An 8,224-nucleotide genomic window follows, 5' to 3' on the forward strand; every position below is an offset into this window, starting at 1 on the left:
TGCCATTTAGCAGACGCTTTTATCCAAAGCGACTTACAGTCATGCGTGCATACATTTTTGTGTATGGGTGGTCCCGGGGATCGAACCCACTACCTTGGCGTTTCAAGCGCCGTGCTCTACCAGCTGAGCTACAGAGGACCACTAAATGTGATATTATAATTTTTTATGAATTAGCAAAAGTGTATACAAACCTGTTTTTGCTTTGCCATTATGGGGGTAATGCGTGTATATTGACGAGGGGGAAAAAAAACAATGTAATGAATTATTGAATAAAGCTGTAACGTAACAAAATGTGGAAAAAGTCAAGTGGTCTGAATACTTTCTGAAGGCACTGTATATTATATGCCTTCAGAAAGTATTCACACCCCTTGACTTTTCCCACATTTTGTTGTGTTACAGCCTTCATTTAAAATTGATTAAAATGAGATTGTGTCACTGGCCTACACACAATACCCCAATAAATGTCAAAGGAATTATGTTATTAAATTAATTACAAATGAAAAGCTGAAATGTCTGGAGTCAAGAAGTATTCAACCCCTCTGTTATGGCAAGCCTAAATAAGTTCAGGAGTAAATAATGTGCTTAACAAGTCACATAATACGTTGCATGGACTCACTGTGTGCAATATTTTTAACATGATTTTTGAATGACTACTTCATCTCTGTACCCCACACACAGATAATTGTAAGGTCCCTCAGTCGAACAGTTAATTTCAAACAGATTCAACCAAAGACCAGGGAGGTTTTCCAATGCCTCACAAAGAAGGGCACCTATTGGTAGATGGGTAAAAAATAAAAAAGCAGACATTGAATATCCCTTTGAGCATGGTGAAGTTATGAATTACACTTTGGATGGTGTATCAATATACCCAGTCACTACAAAGATACAGGCGCCCTTCCTAACTCAGTTGCCAAAGAGGAAGGAAACCGTGAGGCTAATGGTGACTTTAAATCAGTTACAGATAATGGCTGTGATACAAGAAAACTAAGGATGGATCAACAACATTGTAGTTACTCCACAATACTAACTTAAATGACAGAGTGAAAAGAAGGTATACAAATATTCCAAAATATGTTTGCAATAAGGCACTAAAGTAAAAATAAAAATAAAAGCGGCAAATAAATAAACGTTATGTCCTGAATACAAAGCATTATGTTTGGGGCAAATCCAACACAACACATCACTGAGTACCATTCTCCATATTTTCAAGCATGGTGGTGGCTGTATCATGTTATGGGTATGCTTGTCATCGGTAATGACTACAGAGTTTTTTTTTGAATAAAAATAAACGGAATAGAGCCAAGCACAGGCAAAATCCTAGAAGAAAACCTGGTTCCGTTTGCTTTCCAACAGACACTGGGAGAAAAATTCGCATTTCAACAGGACAATAACCTAAAACACAAGGCCACTTGAGCTGCTTACTAAGATTACACTGAATGATCCTGAGTGGCCTAGTTACAGCTTTTTGTGATTAAGTTTTTATAAAATTGTTTATAAAACAAAAAAAACATTTACACCCCCACCGGACCTGCTTACTTAAGTAAATATCTTAAAGTAATGATTTTATACTGCCAAGTATTGTTGTCCATATGTTACTATCCTCTGACTTTCACCATGCAGTTGAGAGATTGACAGTTCAGGTTGAGCTATGCCCATGAATAAATAAATACATTTCTGATGTGGCAGAGTGTGGGGCTTGCCATCGTAAGGCAACCATTCTCTTAGCTGCTGTTGGGCCGGCAAGCCAAATCCTTTCTGCCTGCTTGTTAAGTTCAGTGAAGAGTCATCATTAAGCAGTAGCACATTGGGCAGACATGGGATGGGTTTCGACAAAATGCCTGATAATGACAAAGCCACAGCTTGCCAAAAGAAGAAAACCTCTGGGCACTTCCAGACCATATGAATAAATGTGCTAGGAGTACCCTGGGGGCAGAGCATACAGACTGGGGTTGAGTTTATGTTCACCTGGAAAAAAACGTTTAGTCGCATAACTCACATGGGCAAAATTGTAGTGGATCCTTTGGTGATTTGGGTATCTTGATGAAAATGTGATATTGGACCAGACAGTACTCCAGTTAATATCTACTGCTGGTATACCTTTGTTCCATTTTGAATAGATTTGTAATTGGTAACACGTTGGTTTGACAAAAGGGGGGGGAATGAAGACCCTGGCAGATCATATTGCTTTTTTCAAGACAAGTAGGCTACAACACTCCACAATACCAGAGAGAGTATGAATTCCCCTCTTACTCCAAACTGGAAAAGGTATTGGCTGGCCATCCAAGAGGAGACAGTAATTATTAAACAATGGCATATGGGGTTGATGATTAATAGTATATTTGCAATGGCTCCCCATTGAACGCCATATTGTAAGCATTTACGTGATTATATGGCCAAAGGTGAGTTTGGCTTTTTTGATAGAGATGTTGGAATATACCAGATCTTGGAGCCTGTTTGGCTTTGTTAAATTCTCCTCCGGGGGGCGCCAGGCCACTGGGGTTCACACACACATACATGTAGAGGGCGCAGAATAAAGAAATATAATTTAAGATTGGGGATGTTTTGGCCTCCAGAACACTTCAGTCTTTGTAAAGTGGACATTTTGAGCCGAGGGCGCTTTCCCCTCCATATACATTTGGAAATCAAGGTTTGCAGTTTCTTCCAATATCCCAGTGGGGATGAGAGGAGAATCCTAGAGCTCTAAAGGTTTATCAGAGGAAGTATGTTCATCTTAACGATGGAAATGAATGTCTGAAAAGAGCTTGAATTTGTGTATTGAGACCATCTTTGTAGGTCTGACTTTAAATTACAGTTTTGACTTAAAATCAGCTTGAATTTATGGCAAGAGTTCAAAATGTCTGTCTAGCAATGATCAACAATAATTTTTAAAAGAATAACGTGCAAATATTGTACAATCCAGGAGTGCGAAGCTCTTAGAGACTTACCCAGAAAGACTCACAGCTGTAATCACTGCCAAAGGGTATTCTAACATGTATTGACTCAGGGGTGTGAATACTAATGTAAATTAGATATTTCTGTATTTCATTTCTAAAAACATGTTTTCACTTTGTCATTATGGGGTGTTGTATGTAGATGGGTGAGAAAATATATATTTTATCAATTTTCAATTCAGGCTGTAACACAACCAAATGTGGAATAAGTCCAGAGGTCTGAATACTTTCTGAAGTGCATTCAGAAAGTATTCAGACCCCTTCACTTTTTCCACATTTTGTTACGTTACAGCCTTATTTTAAAATGGATTAAATAATTTTTTCTCCTCATCAATCTACATTCAATACCCCATAATGACAAAGCAAAAACAGGTTTTTAGACATTTTTGCAAATGTATACAAAAATAAAACACTGAAATTGTACATTTACATACAGTGGCAAGAAAAAGTATGTGAACCCTTTGGAATTACCTGAATGTCTGCATATATTGGTCATAACATTTTATCTGATCTTCATCTAAGTCACAGCAATAGACAAACACAGTGCGCTTAAACTAATAACACACAAGTTATTGTATTTTTCTTGTCTTTATTGAATGTATCATTTAAACATTCACAGTGTAGGTTGGAAAAAGTATGTGAACCCCTAAGCTAATGACCTCCAATTGGAGTCAGGAGTCAGCTAACCTGGAGTCCAATCAATGAGACGAGATTGGAGATGTTGGTTAGAGCTGCCCTGCCCTATAAAAAACACTCACAACATTTGAGTTTGCTATTCACAAGAAGCATTGCCTGATGCGAACCATGCCTGCAAGAGCACAGCGCGGAATGCTCAATGAGGTTAAGAAGAAACCTAGAGTGTCAGCTAAAGACTTACAGAAATCTCTGGAACATGCTAACATCTCTGTTGACGAGTCTACGATACATAAAACACTAAACAAGAATGGTGTTCATGGGAGGACACCACGGAAGAAGCCACTGCTGTCCAAAAAAACCATTGCTGCATGTCTGAAGTTCGCAAAAGAGCACCTGGATGTTCCACAGTGCTACTGGCAAAATATTCTGTGGACAGATTAAACTTAAGTTGAGTTGTTTGGAAGGAACAAACAACACTATGTGTGGAGAAAAAAAAGCACAGCACACCAACATAAAAACCTCATCCCAACTGTAAAGTATGGTGGAGGGAGCATCATGGTTTGGGGCTGCTTTGCTGCCTCAGGGCCTGGACAGCTTGCTATCAGACAGGAAAATGAATTCCCAAGTTTATCAAGACATTTTGCAGGAGAATGTAAGGCTATCTGTCCGCCAATTGAAGCTCAACAGAAGTTGGGTGATGCAACAGGACAACAACCCAAAACACAGAAGTAAATCAATAACAGAATGGCTTAAACAGAAGAAATTACGCCTTCTGGAGTGGCCCAGTCACAGTCCTGACCTCAACCCTATTGAGATGCTGTGGCATAACCTCAAGAGAGCGGTTCACACCAGACATCCCAGGAATATTGCTGAACTGAAACAGTTTTGTAAAGAGGAATGGTCCAAAATTCCTCCTGACCATTGTGCAGGTCTGATCCGCAACAACAGAAAATGTTTGGTTGAGGTTATTGCTGCCAAAGAAGGGTCAACCATTTATTAAATCCATGGGTTCACATACTTTTCCCACTCTGCACTGTGAATGTTTACACGGTGTGTTCAATAAAGACATGAAAACGTATAATTGTTTGTGTGTTATTAGTTTAAGCAGACTGTTTGTCTATTGTTGTGACTTAGATGAAGATCAGAACAAATGTTATGTCCAATTTATGCAGAAATCCAGTTAATTCCAAAGAGTTCATACTTTTTCTTGCCACTGTAAGTATTCACAACCTTTACTCTGTACTTTGTTGAAGCACCTTTGGCAGCGATTACAGCCTTGAGTCTTCTTGGGTATGACGTTACAAGCTTGGCACACCTGTATTTGGAGAGTTCCTCCCATTCTTCTCTGCAGAGCCTCTCAAGATCTGTCAGGTTGGATGGGGAGCGTTGCTGCACAGCTATTTTCAGGTCTCTCCAGATATGTTCGATCGGGTTCAAGTCCGGCTCTGGCTGGGCCACTCAAGGACATTCAGAGACTTGTCCCAAAGCCACTCCTGCATTGTCTTGGCTGTGTGCTTATTGCGTTGTCCTGTTGGTAGGTGAACCTTTGCCCCAGTCTGAGGTCCTGAGCGCTCTGGAGAAGGTTATCATCAAGGATCTATCTGTACTTTGCCCCGTTAATCTTTCCCTCGATCCTGACTAGTCTCCCAGTCCCTGCCGCTGAAAAACATCCCCACAGCATGATGCTGCCACCACCACCGTAGGGATGGTGCATGGTTCCCTCCAGACGTGATGCTTGGCATTCAGGCAAAAGAGTTCAATCTTGGTTTCATCAGACCAGAAAATCTTGTTTATCATGGTCTGAGAGTCTTTAGGTGCCTTTTGGCAAACTCCAAGAGGGCTGTCATGTGCCTTTTACTGAGGAGTGGCTTCCGTCTGGCCACTGTAGCATAAAGGCCTGATTGGTGGAGTGCTGCAGAGATGATTGTCCTTCTGGAAGGTTCTCCCATCTCCACAGAGGAACTCTGGAGCTCTGTCAGAGTGACCATCGGGTTCTTGGTCACCTCCCTGACCAAGGCCCTTCTCCCCCGATTGCTCAGTTTGGCCGGGCGGTCATCTCTAGGAACAGTCTTGGTGGTTCCAAACTTATGTTTGTTTGCTACCCTTCTCCAGATCTGTGCCTCGACACAATCCTGTCTCTGAGCTTTACGGACAATTCCTTCGACCTCATGGCTTGGTTTTTGCTCTCGCATCCACTGTCAACTGTGGGACCTTATATAGACAGGTGTGTGCCTTTGCAAATCATGTCCAATTTACCACAGGTGGACTCCAATCAAGTTGTAGATACATCAAGGATGATCAATGGAAACAGGATGCACCTGAGCTTAATTTCTCATAGCAAAGGGTCTGAATACTTATATAAATAAGGTATTTCGGTTTTTTATTTTGAATACATTTGCAAACATTTCTAAAAAAACTATTTTTACTTTGTCATTATGGGGTAGTGTTTATATTGATGAGGAAAAACACTTAATTTTTTGAATAAGGATGTAACGTAACAAAAGGTTGAAAAAGTCAAGGGGTCTGAATACTTTCCGAATGCACTGTATATATATTACGCAAATGCTACACATCAGAAATGGGGACGTAGTACCCCCAGTTTGAGACACGTGTTTTAGTTTGTGAGGCTCCACATATTGTACAGGAAGCTCATTGATCATATATTGTGCACCCTACAATATGGGAAAATGTAGTTATCTATTTGAATGAACAGGTTGTGTTTGGTGATGATGGTTAGGTCATAGTTTGTTTTGGGTTGCACTAGGCCTATCTACCTTGGAGACGTTGCCTGTGCCAGTAAAGACAAACGTCAGCGGGCCGTTAGACCTGGGCATGAGGCCCATGGAGATCTCGTACCCACAATCCCGCACTGCCTGGATGGCCTGGCTGACATTATTTTAGTTCTGGGCCATGCCGATGAGCTGTGACACAGAAAGTGATGTCAGAGGCCCAGTAGTGAAACAGGAACTAGTTAATAAAGTAGAGTTACATGAAATCCATTCAGTCAAATCCTTACCATAAAAGGAGTGTGGTGTCCCAATGCCAGAAAACGAAGTCCCAAACCGTGCAAAATATTTATCATTCCTGTAAGGAACAAAGGGAAAGTGAAACAGACAGGAGGAGCACTGCTTCGATAATAGATGTTGGACAAAATGGATATGTACTTGAATAGTCAAAAATAAATAGCTGAAAGTAGTGTAAACAATGCAAAAGCATGAGGGCAAAAACTATTTTTGGACATAGACATTTTACACTATCTGTGAAATTAGGCACCCAATGATCACATCAGGTGACTGTCACCAGTATTATTGGCTTTTTGGACAAAAGTCTACCTGCAACACCAGCCCACTGTCTGAATGCCACAATACGGAAGCCGTTGGCATCCACCATTTTCTCATAGTCGATGAGACGCACTTCCTAGAAAGACCAGAGGATGTCCATGACTGAAGCACAGCATGTGCATCCACACTACTCAGCTTATCATATGAACACGTCTCATGTTTAGGCTAGGAAACAATAATAATTTACTAAAAAATACCATTCTGTCGCAGCTGTTTGTTTGGCTGTATGTTTTATATTCGTATGTTGGCACAATGCAGAGTACTAATTTGAGAGAACAACAATGGCCTTACCTTTTTGAGCAGGTCATCCAGTAGTCCCATGTTAGCTTCCTGTGCTTTGATGGTGTGAGAGAAGAAAGCGTAGGTCTTTCTGGGATAGATTCTCTCTTCCGGAGGCCTCTTGACCCCAATGATCAACGAGGCCTCGGAAATGTTCTCGGAAATGATGGCCCCCGCTTTCTCATAATAATGAAATTAAACATACAGAAGGTCAAAATCTTTATTAGCAAATTCCGAATACTTTTTTCAATGTCAGTTGTTTAATTGTGACATTTTTGTAATTCAATGCAGTGTTTTGTTATATTCAGTTGTGTACAAGTTTTTATAGAGCATTCCTTTTAATTTTAACCTGAATTTCTACCAATCATTTGTTACACATTTACTAGTTATTGTACAGGAGTCAGGACCACCTCAAGTAATAAGAGACATCTCAGTGTTTTAACCTGACGATAATCACACTTGGGAATATAAATCACAATGTGCAGAGTCTTTTTAGAAATATTTTTGCTGAACATAGGTCCTCTCCAGCCATTGGATGTGTGTATGTTTACCCATCAATAGTGACTACTCACATTCTCGTGGATGGCTCTTTTCGGTTGGAGGGCTGGACGAGGACCGTGTGTCCAGCATGGACGATCTCCTTGACGTGGCGTGGAGCCAGGGGCGCCCGTCTCTCCCACACGTTGATGTCCTCGCGCCGGATGGCCATGACGCTCTTGTGATGCTCATATCTCCGCTGCCCACAGAGGCAACTCCTCCTCCCCCCCCCCCATCACCTGCTTTGGAGAAGAGAGTGAGGGACGAGCCACTCAACAATTATGACATTCACTGCATCCAAATAAAGGAGAGCTTCAAACTAAGGCCATCTAAAATGTCTGCTTTAGTCTTCTAGGAGGAGGGTTGCACAACAGCCAGCAGAAAAAAACCCTGCTTTACCAGTATTTTGGAATGGAGAGAGGACTGCCACACACACACACACTTCCTAAATGGTGGTTGTACTTTTAATGATGACTGAAT

At 41.0% G+C, this 8,224-nt stretch overlaps 1 pseudogene across 1 annotated transcript in view; it reads right to left on the reverse strand.

The window, feature by feature from the left end:
- Positions 1–7,947, reverse strand: part of LOC311135366 (alpha-aminoadipic semialdehyde synthase, mitochondrial-like) — a 31,475-nt pseudogene extending 23,528 nt beyond the window's left edge. The window contains exons 1-5 of the transcript in view: positions 7,780–7,947; positions 7,220–7,396; positions 6,920–7,004; positions 6,604–6,671; positions 6,362–6,508 (exon numbers count right to left, since the gene is read on the reverse strand). The product of the transcript in view is annotated as an alpha-aminoadipic semialdehyde synthase, mitochondrial-like (transcript). The remainder of the gene's footprint in view (positions 1–6,361; positions 6,509–6,603; positions 6,672–6,919; positions 7,005–7,219; positions 7,397–7,779) is intronic.
- Between the last annotated feature and the right edge of the window lie 277 nt (positions 7,948–8,224).

The sequence above is a fragment of the Coregonus lavaretus genome (genome assembly GCF_964263955.1).
Source record: "Coregonus lavaretus genome assembly, chromosome: 9".
In the NCBI taxonomy this organism is placed as follows: domain Eukaryota; kingdom Metazoa; phylum Chordata; class Actinopteri; order Salmoniformes; family Salmonidae; genus Coregonus; species Coregonus lavaretus.